The sequence below is a fragment of the Glycine soja genome, chromosome 19 (assembly GCF_004193775.1).
Source record: "Glycine soja cultivar W05 chromosome 19, ASM419377v2, whole genome shotgun sequence".
In the NCBI taxonomy this organism is placed as follows: Eukaryota; Viridiplantae; Streptophyta; class Magnoliopsida; order Fabales; family Fabaceae; genus Glycine; species Glycine soja.
This window is the reverse complement of record NC_041020.1, coordinates 4,502,109-4,521,731: the sequence shown is the minus strand read 5'-3', so window position 1 is coordinate 4,521,731 and position 19,623 is coordinate 4,502,109.

Below are 19,623 nucleotides of genomic sequence, written 5' to 3'. Positions count from 1 at the left end.
TCAACTAAATTCACCTTTATAATTTATATGCCAAAATCAATTTTGAATCATTTTGTATCCGAACACACACTTATCTTCTTTTCTTTTTTGAGAAAAACACACACTTATCTTAATCATCAGTCTTTACCTAAAATAATCTTAATCAATAGTCAAGATGAAGTTAGAATAAAAAAGAGTCTGGTAAATTGTTTTCTTTTTTTAGGATCCGGTAAATTGTAAAAGGTTAGAATCTAATGGGAAAATATATCGTTATGTACTTATGTTGCGAGGACTGTGGCAGTAAGATGTGTCACTCAATAGTCAGATGGAGAGTGGCCAGCTACTATACCGATTACCAAACCCCTTCATCAAATAAGAAAAAATATCTCAGTTGTAGATATATTATTTTTATACAACTCTTTATATATAATAATTATTTTTTTTCGATGATAAAAATATTTAATGGATATGTACTTCTTAATCAATTAAAAATGATTTTTTATATGAATTTTGAAGTAATTTTTAAATCAATAAATTTATCATATAAAAAGCATTATAATTAGGCAATAAAATCAATATGTAGTATAATTTATACACAATATTAACTATTTAATTACATTTCTCTCTTGATTTTTATCTCTCTTTTTATTTAAACGGATTATATAAAGTTGTTGTCATTAATTTTTAAATAACTTACAGAGGTTAGAAGAATTTACTGAATTCTTTCACGGCTGAAAATAACTTAATTACATTCGCCCATGCCACTAACTTTGCATTCCTGTTAACACCTTGCACCCCAGTCCATGGTTCCCCTGAGTTGAAATCCTGAACCCCTAAAAACTTGAAATTATTAGCTGGTTTAGAACACCACATCATTTATGGTCACAGCTAATAATTATGTGATATATAAATAATTTAATATTTTAAATTGATTAAGATTTCTTAAATTAAAGAATAACACAATTAATTTTTATTAAGTAATTATTAAGTATATCTTTAATTTAGTGAATATATACTTAATGTTTTATATGTTAGTAATTGTCTATATGTTAGTAATTATTAGTCCGAACCATGGATTATGTGATCCTCTTTAACCCCATAATAATTTCTCCCTAAAAACAAGCAACACTATTTACCCCTCCTAAAGTAAATTAAATAATACAAAGACTAAACTATGCAATCATTCAATGAATTGGCTTCTATTTCTTCTGCCAGATGCAGCCTAAAAAGGCCGAAACAGACATCATGTACAAGCTGCATGTGGAAAATGTTAATCAAAAGAGGGACTATTGAAACTTTTTTTTCGCACATTATTCATGCGCTTGATTTTTGTTCTAAACTTTATGTACTTCAGTCTTTTAATATATGTTTCAATTTATCAGCTAGATATATAACCCAAAATATATTTTTATCCAAAAAAAAATTACATGATTATATTTTTATCAATTGTTATATAGATACTTTAGCATTTTTGTTATAGAATTTTGAAATATATATATATATATATATATATATATATATATATATATATATATATATATATATATGTGTGTGTGTGTGTGTGTGAGAGAGAGAGAGAGAGAGAGATTTAAAAACTATTAATGGATTATATAGTTATAAATAGGATAAATGATTATTTTGGTCTCTAACTATGTAAATTGGTACAATTAGTTCTTGAAAGAACAAAGATTTTAATTTAGTCTTAAAATGTGTAAAAAGTATAATAATTATGTCTTATTTACAATTTAATGACAAATTGATTAATGATTTTTACAATTTAATGCTAAATTAATTCTTAAAAACACAATTTAATATTAAATCAATTATTGAATATTAAAGTTAATGATAAAATGTGTCCACAAACTTAACCTAGGATGGAATTCTCACACTTTTCATACATTCAAATATTAAATTATAATTTTTATTCTTTCAAGAATTAAATTATCACCAATTTATATATTAAGGGACTAAAATAATTATTTATCCTTATAAATATTAGCAAAATAAAAACATATAGTTATCAATTTTTTTGATTGCAATTTATGTTAAGTCACCCTCGTGAATACAGTGGTTTTTCTAAGTATACACATTTATAATTTCAAAATTATAGGAATATTAATTTTTTTTATAAGGATTTATAATTAATTTAACCTCTTGCTTAACTTTATTGACTTTTACTATATGAGATTGAAAAGAATTTTAATAAGATTGTAATATATTGAATTTCTTAAAAAGGTAATTTAGTTAAATACAACAACAATTTTATTTACTGAACAATAGTATTAAACATTTTTTTAATCTTATATGCCTATTCCATAACTTAACGAAATGAAAAATAGAGTTTTCAAAATATGATAATTTTTTGTCTATTATCAATATAATATTTTCTTTTTCTTTTTCTAACATTATTTATTTTATTTTTAACCTATATATGCATATATGATGTATAAGAAAGGAAAATCATAACCTAATATAACAAATTAATTTGAAATGAAAATAATGTGTCTTTACTAATTTATAAAACAAATTAGCACAATATATTCTTCTAAGGACAAAACTCAATTGAAGTTTCATAAGTATTTAGGTTATTGTTCCTTCATCACAATATACTATGCATATTATTTTATAGACCTCGTCATTTATTTCATCTCTCTCTTCTTTTTACTGGTATTTCATCTCACTTAAAACCATCCTCCTCAAGACTTGGATCTAACAACTTCACCCTTCCAAGAGCTTTACACTAGCTTAGATTTTGTACATGGGTTTTGGTACCCCTTGTACCTCTTTTAAAAAAATTCTTTGCTTTTGCTGATTAAAAAAAAAAAAATAGCCCTTATAATTATGCCAAGCACAATTCCTTAATTGGTGACATCGTTGAAAAATTCCCCATCCAGAAAAAAACTTGATAAGGTTGTAAATATTGATCATTGATCGATATATGTTACGTACGTAGTTCACTCCTATTGGTACAATAATCATAGCAATAATCGAACCTAGAAGGCTCCAACATGTACGTCATATCACCTTCATGGAGGACTTTAATCGAATGCCATGCCATGCCATTTTAGATTTTTAAGGTGATTCTCCACAGAGTGAAGTTCTAAATAGAACTTCGAAATGGAATGGTTTGGCCAATTTGGCTCAGGTAGCCTCAATTTAGGGCATTTTTATGTTAGACCAAATCAAGTCTAAATATGTTTAAAGCAAGTATATTGTTAACCTAATATGGTTGAATACGTGCTGTGCGAGCCAACCCCCTGACTTGGCTAATTCTATTCTTTTTCATTGTATTTTTTTATTAAAAAAAAAGAAATCAATCAAATGTTTAATAAAAATGTAAATAAATGGGAGTTAAACTTGTACAATTTAGTTTTTGGTCAATGATAACCAATTTGGAAAGTTAACATATTTGTCAACTGTTTGTGCTTCAATTTTCTTAAGGTTTAAATATTTTTTAATTCTTGTAATTTAACATTTTTTTTTTGTTTTTCATCCTATAAAATTAATTTTTATTTTTAGTCTCTGCAAATTATATTTATTTTATTTTTAGTCCTTAAAACACTTTAAATAATATTTTGAACAGTAAAAAAATATTATTTACATTTTTATAAGGATAAAAAATAAAACAAACATAATTTATAAGAATTAAAAGAAAAAAAAAGATACAAGGAAAAAAAGTAAAAAAATTGTAAATTACAAGGACTTAAAATATATTTGGGTATTTTCCTAATAAAAAATGGTGATAATATATATGTAAAATTAACTAAAATTTTAGTCTTCATGCATGTTAGCCCCAACAGGAAAAGGATAATACAACCTGAACTAGTTAAGTTGGGAAAAAATATGCTTGATTTGAGTTTAAATTTTATTAGTTTAATTATTCACACAAGTATTTTTCGAAGGCTAATTATTCACACAATTAATCTAAGCTATCAGCATATTGAATCTATTTTAACAACTTTACTTTTGAAAGGGGTGGATTAACACATGTTATGCTTTAATTAAGTACATCGCAAGCACACAACAAAATTTAGATTAACACATGTTATACTTTTTAAAAATTGTTAACTTATTAGAAATCATTTTAGATATGACATTTCGAATCATTCTAATAAAAAATAATAATCTTATGTATATCATAATTTATCATTAAATAACAGTATAAAAATTTACATTAATACATTCTAATTAAATTCTTGTAATTTTTACTCAAGTTTTGTCCTCCAAGGTATCAAACATTATACAAATTTGGCGAATACAACTTCGGGCACATTGGCATTTCATTTAATTAAGTATTGTTTTTTTTCCATGATAATGAAAATATTAATCAGCACAAAATTAAATTTTCAATATAATTTTCAAAATTACGTCCTTCTCAAATTTAATAATTTACGATGAATAAAATTAGTTAAACTCAAATCATCTTCTGTAACTTAGGCTATGTTTGTGACCATGAATACCAAGATGGATTTAGACAATGCTAAGTAATACGTATTAGAATTTTCTTCATTGCCACATATATAATGAGTAAATGACACCAACCTCGGTCTAATTTATTTCTTATAGCTATTAATTTAGGTGTTGCACAACTAGCTTTTTGTCATTTTCTTTTAGCCGTGTTGCCGCCATTAGATCAAAACCACATCCTATGAAGAAATGTCAAATTTGGATTTGATCAGAACCCATAAATGATAGGTGACTTAGGTTAATTTTGTTGCAAAAACACCTAAAGTCAAATGAGAAGATTAATTGTACACAGCTAGCTACGGGTGAGTGATTCCATCCACTTGTATTTTATGCCAAAGGAGGCAACTTATGTTAGAATTGGTAGGGTCCTATATTCCAAATAAGGAAAAAGAAGACGGAATTATTTGATCACATTAAAATCCACCAATCCAACTAACTTTGTTAAATATGTTGCATATTTTGTGGCCTAAGAAAGAGTCCCAACCATGCTTCTCCCTTCTTTTATTTATCTTTCTTTCTTTCTAAAACAAAAAAATCTATTGCACGGCCCTATTGTTAACACGTGCACCAGTTTCAAAAGGAAAGTCACATATTATTTATATAAATATATACACACATGAGCATATATCTAGGGATAGTGTGTAAGTTTTGACGAACAAATTAATATATGTAGTCCTTAATAACATTTTAAAAATAAAAAATTTAATTAACCAATCTAAACATTAAATAATTTAACATTATCCTGATAATTAAGTATATTAAATTTTAGATAATATAAAATTTGTGAATACGTACTATAATAATAAAGATTTATTAATTATGTTTAAATAATATGTTATATATTATAATAAAGTACGTAGTACGTACTATAACACAGTATTAATTAGTTTTTTAATTTTATATAATTTTGTAGACATAATTTATTTTGTCAAATCTTTTAATTATTAGATTGATAAAAACTTATTTCATGAAAGAAATTTATTAAACGTGGTTGATCGAGTGTTGCACCTAATGTAAATATGGATATTAAGACAAAATTTGATGACACTAAGTTTAAGTTTTTACTATTAAATTACATATTTATAAAGGTCTATATTTTTTTTACTGAACAAAGGTCCATATTATCTATTAGATATTTACAAATGTCATATACATTATAATATTATTAAATTGTGAGGTTATTATATAAAATTTAGCTTCAGGAAAAAAAAACTATTTTAGATGAAATTATATTTTTCTCTTTTGATGTTATTTCTCTACTATGACTACAGCCGGTTTTACATATAAGAAATATATAGTTAATTCATCAATACCAATAAAAATTATTAAATTAGTTAATTTTAATTAATATTGTCATAAATTTATTTAATTTTCCAAAATTATCCATAAAATTAATTGTTTGAGTGGTGGTTAGACATAATGATCACTACTCATAATCCAATAAATAATTTTTTAATCAATAAATATGAGTTTTATTGTTAATAACTCAATAAATATTTTTACTTTTATGAAGAATAAGATTTATCTCATTAATAAATTTCACAATAAATTAATGATAAAAAAATTAACAATTACTAGTACTAGTAATGCATTTGGAAGTAGTTGTATGTTTCATATAATAACAACAACAAAAATACTATTATTTACTTTTCATTTAAAGAATCGGATGTAGTATTGTGTTGCTCAAAAATAAGAAATTAAGTATCTAGTTTCTTTCTAATATATCAAGTATAGTATCATTTGACTTCATGGTCTATACATTCAAACTTAACAAAATTATAGTAATATGATCTAAATTGCCTAATCTTAATAACTTATGGTAAAAATAACAATAATGATGATTATAAAAATAATAGTGATTTAGAGTGAGGTTTGAATCATAAGAATAATGATGATGGTGATAAAAAAACAATCAATAATAAATTAGTAATAGTAATGTGTATAATGGTGATGTGGATGTGGTGATTAACAAGTTCGTCATTAAAATGATAAAATACAGGTTAAGAATTATAATTTTAATCTTTTAAAAATAAAATATATATTGTTCTGATATAATATATATAGTTTACATAATAAGATCGGAGATGGAGAGAAAAATATTATTTTAATTACATTACAAATATATGAAATTAGACATTCTAATTGTGATTTTAATTGTAAAAGACTTTCAAATTTAAATTCCAATTCATGTTCCATACACCAATATAATAAACCATCAAATGTGTTGGTTGGTGTGTGATTGAGGTCTTAAATATACAGTTAAAAATTTAGAATTTTTTTTTTATGAACTCAAATAAAATTACTTTTCATGAAAGATATGGGTGATTTAGAAAGAAAAAAAAAATACACTAAGAACACAACTCAATAAACCACGTTTACATGCGACGAAAGAGTGCTCCTGGCGTAAGCACTGCTTTATGGTCAACTATCGCTGCACTACATAATCCATCCCAAAATTCACCATTTTCCAAAGGGTACTCAGACTGTATATATAAATAAAACTGCTGCACTAAGAAATTAAAGAAAAGATACGTGTCGAGTTTCCATTGGCTAGAATGCACAGTACTAGGTGATACAAAGTCGATTGATGGAAAACCCTGCACTGCACCACTCGAGGACACGTGTCGGAAGGAGAGTGCAGGAAAATTTAACCATTGGATTTTCTACCGTTACCTGCTTTGGACGCGTGCCATCAAAAGCCAATCTACGAGTTACTGTGCGGTGATCTGGGGCACCAAAAACTGGGTAGATTCAACACCACTGACAATGTCCAATCATATTGAGTAATTTTTTTATTTTTAAAATGCTTGCAACAATTAACCCAATAACAAGTATTATTAAACTTCATGGAGGCTACCCACTTGAAGACCGCCAACCATCACAGGGGATAATTTTTTTTTTCTAAATTATTAAAAAAGTGTAAAATTTAAATTAATACTTAAAAAAATAAATAAGATATCTTATGATTTATTAGTAGAAAGTTGTAAATTGTGTTATAATTTTGATTTTTTTTTTATTTTTCATTAAAGTGGTAAAAAATTTATGTCTTTTATTTTTTTAATAGGATTTTAAAGTTATAAGTATTTTTTTAGAAGTAGTAAATTATTTACAACTTTAAAGTTGTGAATAATTTTTTATTTTAATTATTAACGAATGTATGTTTATTTTATTTTTTTAATATTTTTTATATTTATGTATATTATTTTTATTTAATATTTCTATATTAAATAAAAATATTAAAATCTATTACTACTAGTCTATTTACATATTGAGATAAATGAACCAATTTTAAATAAATCTAAAAAAATACTCATTTCGTAAAATTGAAGGACACAATCCTACTAATTGTCTATATTTTTATTTATGTTTATGTTTAATTTGTATTTTTTATTTTATATTAATGTATTATGTAGTTTTTATTTTAAGAATTAATTTTATCATTAAATTAATTTTTGTTATTAATATTAAAATAATTTATAAAATAAAATTAATCAATACTATTGTACGAAATTAATAATTTACTTAATGATAACCATAAAAATTAATTAAAAAAATTCAGAAAATAAATTAATATTATTTGTTAAATTATAAGTTGATATTATTTAATATCATTAGTAAAAAAAAAACATTTTCATATTTTTGTTAAACAAATATGTGTAGTATATTTTAATATTTTTATTTTAATTTAAGTCTTTTTGTATTATTTCAATTTAAAAAATATATTAAATTAAAAATATACAAAATATGGAAATATTAAATAAAAATAATATATAAAAATATAAAAAATATTAAATGAAACAATATAAAAATATATAGAAATATTAAATAAAACTAAAAAAGAAAACAAACATAAATTCGCTAATAATTAAAATAAAAAATTATTACGACTTTGAAGTCAGAAATAGTTTATGACTTCTTTAAAAAAATACTTACGACTTTAAGTTAAATTGTATTAAAATTAAAGTTGTAAACTTTTTTCTGACTTCGTTAGAAAAGAAAAAAAATGAAATTGTAATACAATTTACAACTTTCTAATTAAAATTCATAAATATCTTACTATTTATCACTTTTTGAATATTAATTTAAATTTTATTTCCATTTGATAATTTTGAAAGGAAAAAAAAACTACTCTTATGGTGGTTTCACCACTTGAAGACATAACTATTTATAGTCAATTTTGTAGCTATGATCTTTTCGCCTAAACATGCCCAAATTTTGAAATGAATGATTAATTCAAATGGATATTTCTACGGCAAGAATCCATTTAACCACTGTCAATAATCATCAGTAGGTATTTTTTTATCTTTCTTTTTGAAAAAGAAAATGCTCGCAAGTGGCAACAATTAACCCATGAGCAGGTATCAAACTTGTTGGTCGAAGTTACCCAATTGAAGACTTAGCTATTTTTAGTCAATTTTATAGATACGAGATCTGTTTTTGCCTAAACATCCTCAAATTTTGAAATGAATGATTAATTCAAATGGATATTTCTACAGAAAGAATCCAACATTTTTTTTTCCTAGAAACTATATTCACATAACATATTTTTAATTAAATTATCTTTTTATAATTTTATTTTTCTTTATTTAATTCAATTTTTTGTTACTAATTTTACGTATCACACAGATTTTTTTTCTTTATATATACGTGATATGAGTCAGTATATACTTTCATTAGTATTGGCTCAATTTTTTAAGAGCTGTATACAAACAGTACAGGAATTAATTTAGATACTGTTCTATAAATACTTTTAGTATTGTTTTTAAATTTTTTTTTTTACAGCTAGTAGTATTGTTTTCAATAAAAGCATGAAAATAGAACATGTGTAAGTAATTGTTATGCATGCATAATGTGTTTTCATTAAAATAAATAACATCTAAGGTACTTATTAAAATCTGAGTTTTGTTTTTAGTCTAATTGCGTATGAGAAATTAGCCATCACTATAAAACTCGTTTTATTTATTTATTTATAGGTAAGCATTTAACCTTACAAGTTTGATAAAAACCAGCTCTGGTTTCTTCTTATGAGATGCCTTTGTCTTTGCCTAGTTACAACTACTAGGGAATCACTAAGGACTCCATATCCTATGATGCTACAGTAGAGGAATAGCATCTGCCCCCCATAATGACCTAACAAACTACCACAAAGGTCACTTCCCTTAGGTCCACTGCCCAATCTTTCAAATAAATTTAACCAAATCCAATCATACACCTTCAATCTTCATACCAAATAATTATACCATGTGGGGGGTCTTGCTTTTCACACCCAAGCTACTTCAGGGCACTCCCTTAACACATGGGGAGTACTTCGGTTGGTGACATTGGACAAATGGAAGTATGGAACTAGAGAAGAATATCTTCCGTGCATAGCTATTTAGCTAAGAGCTAGCCACATAATATTGTTGAACGCCAATTAGTTTGTACCATATGATCTCTTACCCTAAATTATATATATTATTCTCACTATTTGCACCTTACTAGCAGTGTTAATGATATATGATCTTATGAATTAATGGTACTGATGAGTGATCGAGGAGAAGAATTCTTTTATCTTATGAAATGGTATTTCATTTGAAAAGTATAGCACTTCACCATGCCAAATTATTGCGATTAATATTCATGTAGGGAGATACAACAAGATTGTTTTGATAGGAAAATGATGCATGGATATCTATGTTATTATATCCAATTGACGTATTTTCTCAAAAGGTAGTGATATGAAGTATCCAACATCACCCCATGACTTGAAAGAGAGTGGAATACACAAAGTATTTACCCATATAGAGAATCAAGAATCCTTTATAATAAAGAGAGATAACTCATTCACAAGATATGAATTCTCATATCACAATCAACCCATTTTTATTGAAATAGATGACTTGACTATACATTATTTAAGTGACTTGCTTAAAAAACAATCATTTTTTAATTGATCCGTACCAATAAAAAAAATGAGTCACAAAATTTAATGTAACTTAAACTAACACTTACTCTAATCATTTTAACATTAAAATAAATAAATATATAACCAATAAAATTCATAAATCTACTTAAAAATAAGTGGGGTCTAGGGTGAACCATTTTCATAATTGATCCACTGCAGACCATTATTTACATCCTTAGATTAATACGAGAAGCATGGTGTTATTATAGTTATTTTTCCTCTTTACTTTACTCTCCCTTTCTCTGTGCCTGTGCAGTCTCGGATGACACTTCACTACCTTTGGCAGCGCCTCCGACAAGGTCTCCACAACCTTTGACGACAATGCTTCTGACGCATTCTTGACAGAGTGGTCTAGCCACCGTCGAACCACATTCTTGATGAATGCTTCTGACCACTTGCTCACGGTGCGCCGCATCGCACCAGATCTAGATGCGTCGAATAACAACACTAGACCTTGCAGCGCCACAACCTCGTTATTCGAGTTGGATCTCGTCATCGGATTCAAAATTTTCTCTCTAAAAAAATCAAGACACCATTTTATGTAGATCTCACAAATTTCGTACGATTGAACGTGGAGAGTTTCAGAGAAAGAAATGGGAGCTTTTGACTTGCGCTGTTGCGGGTGTGGTACATGTGGGAGGGTGTATGATAAAGTTATGCACCTTAATGAATCTAATAGCTATAAATTATTGTGCATGGTGGATCATTTGTTAAAGTGATATTTCCTTAGACTTTGTCTTGTAATAAGACTTTTATATTTAAAATAAACAATTAATTTAAAGAATCATATATAATAAAAGAGAAAACAAAAGTATAAATGATGTCTAAGTGTAATAGATGATGTGATGTGATAAAAAAAAGTTAGAAAAAAATGTTAAATATTAATGAAAAATTAATTTGATACTGTATAATAAAGTATTTATTGTATCTCATTACTTAGAAATATTGCAAGATCGTTGAAGCAATGGGCCCTCAAAACCAAGTCTAGAATATTTTCTGACAAAAAAAAAATATAATCATCACCAAATGCTAACGTTGTGTGTTTTTTTAATAAACTAGTAAGTAGCTCGTGGGATCGATTTGATTGATACTTTTTTTAACACTTATTCTTATAATTAAGCATTGTCTAAAGACGTTTAAGTTTAATAGAATAAAATAATAAGATGAAAACGTTTGCAAATGAGCAAATAAGATGCAATTATTTACTATAGATGAACATGATACTGTGTAAAATAGAAGTAGTTATAAAATGTAAGTCCAATTTAGTGTATTACTAAAGGAATAAAGGGGTTATAGTGACAAATTAGGATTTATTTTCTATTTAAATTATATTGAATCAAACAACATACTAAATGTGTATTTGTAGATGAGCTCTTGAAGTAACAAAATTTTTCTTCAATAATGTAAAATTATAGTATATTTACATTGAAATCAATTTATGTTATCAACTATTTGATAAGTGAAACTTTAACGAGCAAACTCTTTTTCTACTTTTTAGGTCTAAAGCTAGGTTTGAACTTTTCTAGTTTGTTTATGGTGCACTTTACTCTCAGGTAGATTGATAATTGATGTGTATAAGCATATTATGTAATTAAGACATATAAGAATTATCAAATTTCTCCTCTTTTATTGATTCTTTTTTGTGTGAATCATTGGAATGTTGGTATCTCTGAGTTTTTGTGTATGAGATGCTTACATTGTTAGATTTAAATTGTTTTGGTGGTGTTTGTTTTGTAGGAATACAAATGAGGGATGAGAAGAGAAGTTGAGGCCTGATGATTTTTGCTGAGTGCGTTAGGCTCGCTCAGCGCGCTGAAGTCGATTAGCGGGAAGATTTCGCTTAGCGAGAGGAAGCTGCTTGGAGAACTTGAAGTCATGTGAAGATGCGCTAAGTAGGAAGATTTCGCTTAGCGCCCAACCACTTACTCGCGCTTAGCGCAAAATCGCAAAAACTCAGACCAAAGTGGCTTTTAAGTGAGAAACAATAGGAAAAAGAGGCACTTCTTATTTTTATCAAAAAGCAAAACCTAGAGCTCGAGGAAGAAGAACGAAACACCCATTGGGAGCCATTGCTTACCTCTATACCATCTTCTACTCCTCCATACATTTTTATCTTTTTTGTGCATAGTTAAGCCTCTCATGACAATGAGAACTAAACCACCCATTGTTGGGAGCTTTCCACCACTCTCTTTATGCAATGATTTTTACTATCTATTTAATGTCATTTTCAATTCCATTGTATCTTTCTATGTGTTTGGTTTGATCACCCATATATATGTCATGTTTAGGATTTAGGCAATGAAAAATGTTTGTAATCCTAAAAATGAAAAGGATAGAAAGAGACAAAAAAATCCATAAAAAAAACATTAACTCAAGATTTTTTTAAAAATAAAAATACCTTCCTTAGAAAATAACTCATAAAATTGGTCTAATTATTATCCTATTTTTTCTTTATATATAAAAGAACTAATTTTAAAAGATTTTCTCGTGTTGGCATAAAATCAAAAACTCTTTTTTTTTTTCTTATATAGGACTAAAATTTGAATTTAACCTAATTTTTGAATAGCAATAAAAATCATTCAAACCCATATTGAAAGGAGAACCCGTGCTCTTTGTATTGTGTTGTGTCGTGCCGCTCTACAGATAGTAATCCCTTAACTTCACAATAAACCATGTTTCATGCTTGTTTACATTCACTTTTGACTCTCGAATTTTCTTCACCAACCAACATAATTAACAACTCTTTTTATATACCACTTATTTTTGTAAATATTATTAAAACTCTATGTGGTATTAAAGTAACTATTATTGGGATTCATACTTGTAGATCTGTTTGATGCCCAGATAAAATTTGGTTATTTTCTAATTTACACGAACCCTAATTTAGTTTTTGGAAAATATATATTGCATTGATAAAGATATTTATCCAGATCAAGATTTTTTTTTTCGAAATGCGATTATTTTATTTTGAGCGGCAACCTCCTGATTTTAGATTCCAAATCATTAGCATATTTTTTTATTCTCTAGAATTGATTTTATTTGGATCGTGTATTGTTTTATTTATTTTGAGTTTGATTCTTAGAATGATTTCCTCGATGATCCAGGCATTAGCTGTTAGCATGATGTTTTGTGAATTAAATGAAAAAGCTTAAATCAATTTGAAATTCTCTAACAAAGGTGTAAACTGTGTAATGTTTTATTGTGGATAGGTTCTTTAGAATTTGCAAATGAGACAATTAGAAAAGAAAAATGGTACAAGGAGTGTTAATGATTCAGCTCCACCAATTAGCATTCCCTCTCCATGTCATACTCAAAGTCCATCACAATAAGGGACAAAAGCTCCTTCACAACCACAAGGACATGAAACTCCAGCACAACAAGGGCAAGGACAACAACCTAAATCTTAAATCTGCACAAGCAGAGGTAAGAAAAAAAAAAGCTGATAGACCTCCTTCTAATGTTTGGGAAAATTTTATTAAGAAGGAAGATGGTATGGCTTATTGTAAGTATTGTACATCATATGCAACAACTAGTTCTATCTATGGAACCTTTAACTTGAGAAGACATGTGTTGTGTTCCAATAATGTAAGAAAAACCCACATAGGCAGGTTGATAAAAATAAAGGCAATTTTTTTTAGAAGTGATAGTGAGAGTGACCCTAATAAAGTTAGTATGAAACTTGTTGATTTTAATCAAGAGCATACTCTAATAGCACTTGCAAAGATGATAATTATTGATGCACTTTCCTTTAAGTTTGTTAAAAAATGAAGGGTTTAGGAAGTTCATGGAAGATGCTCAACCTAAATTTAAAATTCCTTCTCGTGTCATTATTGCTAGAGATATTGCATGCATGTGTTTAATGATGAAAAGGAGAAGTTGAAGCATGTGTTGTCTGCAAATAAACAAATGGTTTCACTTACTACGGATACTTGGATGTCAATTCAAAATATGAATTACATGTGCGTGATAGCTCATTACATTGATGAAAGGTAGGAGTTGAATAAAAAAATATTGAAATTTTGTTTGATTTCTGCCCACAAAGGTGAAACAATAGGGATAACCCTAGAGAATTGTTTAAAAGATTAAGGGATTTCAAAAGTTTGTTGTGTAACTGGATAATGCAAGTGCTAATAAATTTTCTATTTCATATCTAGCTAGAGCATCGAGTGTTTGGAATGGGAATACTTTGTTGAATGGAGATTTCATGCATATGCGATGTTTTGCTCATATTTTGAATGATGTTGAATGGAGAGTTCATGCATACTTTATTGAATGGAGAGTTCATGCATACGTGAGCTGCAAAAAAATGAGTTAGATAGATATTTGGAGGATGATGTTGAAGATGACCACACTGAGTCTGACATTTTGAATTAATTGGTGGAAATTGAAAGCATCCAAATATTATATTCTTTCATGTATGGCTAGATATATATTGACTGAAATCAATTTGAAATTCTCTAACAAAGGTGTAAACTGTGTAACATTTTATTGTGGATAGTTTCTTTAGAGTTTGCAAATGAGACAATTGGAAAAGAAAAGTGATACAGGGAGTGTTAATGATTCATCTCCACCAATTAGCATTCCCTATCCATGTCATACTCAAAGTCCATCACAACAAGGGACAAAAGCTTCTTCATAACCACAAGGACATGAAACTCCACCACAACAAGGGCAAGCACAACAACCTGAATCTGCACAAGCAGAGGTAAGGAAAAAAAAAGCTGTTAGACCCCCTTCTAATGTTTGGGAACATTTTATTAAGAAGGAAGATGGTAGGGCTTACTGTAAGTACTGTAATGCATCATATGCAACAACTAGTTAATTCTATCTATGAAACCTTTAACTTGAGAAGACATGTGTTATGTTCCAACAATGTAAGAAAAACCCACACAGGCAGGGTTGATAAAAAACAAAAGACAATTGTTTTTGGAAGTGATAGTGAGAGTGACCCTAACAAAGTTAGCATGAAACTTGTTAATTTTAATCAAGAGCATACTCTAATAGCACTTGCAAAGATGATAATTATTGATGCACTTGCCTTTAAGTTTTTTGAAAATGAAGGGTTTAGGAAGTTCATGGAAGATGCTCAACCTAAATTTAAAATTCCTTCTTATGTCATTATTGCTAGACATTGCATGCATGTGTTTAATGATGAAAAGGAGAAGTTGAAGCATGTGTTGTTTGCAAATAAACAAATGGTTTCACTTAGTACAAATACTTGGACATTAATTCAAAATATGAATTACATGTGTGTGATAGCTCATCACATTGATGAAGGGAAGGAGTTGAATAAAAAAAATATTGAAATTTTGTTTGATTTCTGACTGTAGAAGCAAAGCTTCCAAGAGTATTTTGACGATGCCAAAGATTATTAAAGATTCATTCAAACAAGATTAAAGAATCAAGAAGATTCAAGTGAAGATTCAAGAGAAGACTCAAGATATGCAAGAACCTCTAGAAAAGCATCAAGATAAGTATAAAAAGAATTTTTCAAAGAAAATATTGAATAGCACAATTTGTCCAAAAGAATTTTTCAAAAAAAAATCTTTTATCAAAGTTTTTACTCTCTGGTAATAAATTACCATAAGGCAGTAATCGATTACCAGAAGCCCAAAACAATTTTATAACTGTTTTACAAAGTAGTAATCGATTACCAATATTTTTGAACATTGAATTTCAAATCTCAAGAGTCACAACTTGTGACAAAATATTTTCAAAATAGTGTAATCGATTACACAATATTTGTAATCAATTACCAGTGGTTTTTGAACGTTGGATTTCAAACCTCAACATGAAGAGTCACAACTTTTGATAAAATAAATTGTGTAATTGATTACACCATTATGGTACCAGTGACTGGTTTTGAAGAAATTGTCAAGAGTCATAACTTTTAAAGTGACTGGTTTTTAAGAAATTGTCAAGAGTCACAACTTTTAAAGTGACTGGTTTTGAAAAATAAATTGCCAAAGAGTCACAACTTTTAAAGTGATTATTTTTTGCCAAGAGTCAAAAATTTTAACATGGTTCTTCAAGAGCCATCAAATGACTATAAATATGTGACCATGACACAAATTTTGAAACATTTGATTAACACTAATTCTCAACATCTTTCTAAGAGTTTTTGTTCAACACTTGCTTTATCAAGAAAAGTTCATTGGGCAAAAACTTTTGTTATTCTGTTTTCTTCCTCTCTTCCATTCTTACAAAAAGCTTTTCAAGAGACCTACTCTTAGTGACTGTTTTCAAGAGAAGGTCTTCTTGGTTGCAAACACTGAACACAAGGAACCAACGTTCCTTGGGTTCATTGCAAGAAGCAGGATTTGCTTCTTGGTGGATCACTAGACACAAAAGACCAACGTCTTTTAGGTTCATTGCAAGAAGTGATTATAACTTCTTGGTTGTTATCACTGGACACAAGGGACCAACATTCCTTGGGGTTCATTGCAAGATGTGGGAATAACTTCTTGGTTGTAACCACTGAACACAAAGGAAGGAAGTCCTCTGTGGTTCATTGCTTGTAAAGGATTTTACAAGGATAGTGAAAATCTCAAGCGGGTTACTTGGGGACTAGATGTAGGCACGGGTTATGGCTGAACCAGTATAAATCCAGTTTTGCATTCTCTCTTCCCTTAATCTCTTTTACTTTCTGTTGTGTTTATATTTCTTTAAGTTCACTTCTCCTTATTTGTTATTCGAGTAACTTACAATTAAAGAAATAATTGAATCTAGGGAATATATAAGAAAGAGAAATTTTCAATTAGGAATAGTCAAAAAAATCTTAATTCAACCCCCCCTTCTTAACCACAAAGGTGAAACCATAGGGATAACCCTAGAGAATTGTTTAAAAGATTGGGGGATTTCAAAAGTTTGTTGTGTAACAGTGGATAATGCAAGTGCTAATAACTTGACTATTTCATATTTAGCTAGAGCAACGAGTGTTTGGAATGAGCATACTTTGTTGAATGGAGAGTTCATGCATACGTGAGGTGCAAAAAATGAGTTAGATAGAAATTTTGAGGATGATGTTGAAGATGACCACACTGAGTTTGACATTTTGAATTGGTGGAAATTGAAAACATTTAAATATTATATTCTTTTCTGTATGGCTAGAGTTATATTGGCTATTCCTTTATCTATTGTAACATCTGAGTCTGCATTTAGTATAGGGGGTAGAATCCTAGATTCATTTCATAGTTCGTTGAGTCCTACTACTACTGAAGCTCTCATTTGTGCCCAAAATTGGCTTAGATCTACTAAGCAAAATGTTAATGACTTACAAGCTGAAATAAATGAAACGGAAAAGACTAAATCAGGTATTTAATCTCTTATTTCATTTTTTATATTTGTATTAAATATCGATTAATTTTTGTACTAATAGGGTTGTGCTTAAATTTTTGAATTGTTTGGTTTGGCTTTAAATACTACGAGGATTAAGACTCCAAGTGTTGGGACTACTAGTGTTGGAATTTCTTAAAGTATTACTTTCAAGTGCATTGTTATTTGTTTCACCTTTTTTTTCATATTTACTTTTTCTACCATATTTATAATATTAATAAATCATATTTGGTTCATTTGTTTCAGCAAATCTAATTGCAACAAATGTGATTGTAGCAAATTGGGTTGCAAGAAATTAGTTTGTAGGAAATAATTATGTTTCAAACTATTATAGTAAATCTTGTTGAAGAATATTTTATTTTAATTTGTATTAGTCTATTTTAGAATATTATGTTGATGGTGCTAAATGAATCAATTTTACTACTTTTAGACATTTGATAATATTGTGTTAATTGTATTGGATATTTGAAAGAATCACGATATAAAATAGTAGTTCTATGAAAAAAAAGACCAAAGTTAAATAGATAATTCGTTGGTCCGAACCGAACCAAATCGTTTATGAATGAGTTAGGTTAAAGACAATTATAAAAACCAAACCAAACAAAATCAATCAAATTTTGTTTGGGTTAGGTCCTAAATTTGATCAAAATCGGTCCGAACCAGCCCATAAACACCCCTAGTAGTAATAAATCATAATTAATTTACTAATCAAGATAGGCGTCTAACAACACTCCTTAACGTCCGAATAGAATGAAGTAATATCTTTTACCTTCAAGAACTAATAGAAGAATAATGTAATATTTTCTTATGTCATTTATAGCACAAGGTTAACTCTAGATTATAATATTACTGTCAAACTCTAATAAGTTAACACATTATATTTAATCAATGAATGACTTAAGAAACTTTTTTCCTTTTTCATTCAATTGTCCTGACCAAGGTCTTAATTCTATCATAGAGCTCAAACTTATTACCTAGAGTTGATGGATTCGTTCATGATTAGTCATTAATTCTACAAGTATTTAATCATATTCAATATTCATTCAATTAGTGCCCTAAGTGATGTAGCTCCATGTGGAGCTTGTAGGCCTTGGATCTTCTTCATCAGTGGAGTCAATTGCTTCTTGAAGATCAATGGCAGCAGAATGTAGAAGGATGAAAGGTGATTGGAGATGCCACTTCAAGGAGAAGATGAGTCAAGAACAAGCTCACCACCATAGGAAGCCATGGATAAGAGCTTGAAGGTAGGAGAAGATGAGTGGAGGGAGAGGGAGAGAAGGGGCACGAAATTTATGCCTCAAATGAGGTCTGAACTTTGAAGTGTAATTTCTCAAATGATCAAAGTTGAAAAAAATACACACACAAGGCCTCTATTTATAGCCTAAGTGTCACACAAAATTGGAGGGAAATTTGAACACTTGAATTTGAATTTGTGGAACCAAATTTGGAGCCAAAATTTCACTAATTATGATTAGTGAATTTTAGCTATGGTTCAGCCCACTAATCCAAGATCAAGTTCAAGATTCTCCAATAAGTGTGCTTAGGTGTCATGAGACATGTAAAACATGAAGGACATGCACAAAGTGTAACTATATGATGTGACAATGGGGTGTAGCAAGCAAATGCTCACCTCCCTCTTAGGATGGTCCAAAATTTAATTGGATTGGACTTCTCCCAATTCAATTAAATTTCATTCCCAACACACACTCATCAAATAGTGCACTTAATGCATGTGAAATTACAAAACTACCTCTAATACAAAACTAGTCTAGGTTCCCTAAAATACAAGGGTTGAAAAATCCTACATTACTAGGGTACCCTCCCTACACTATGGAACCCTAAATACAAGGCCCAAAAATAATGAAACCCTAATTTAATATGTAAAAAGATAAATGGGA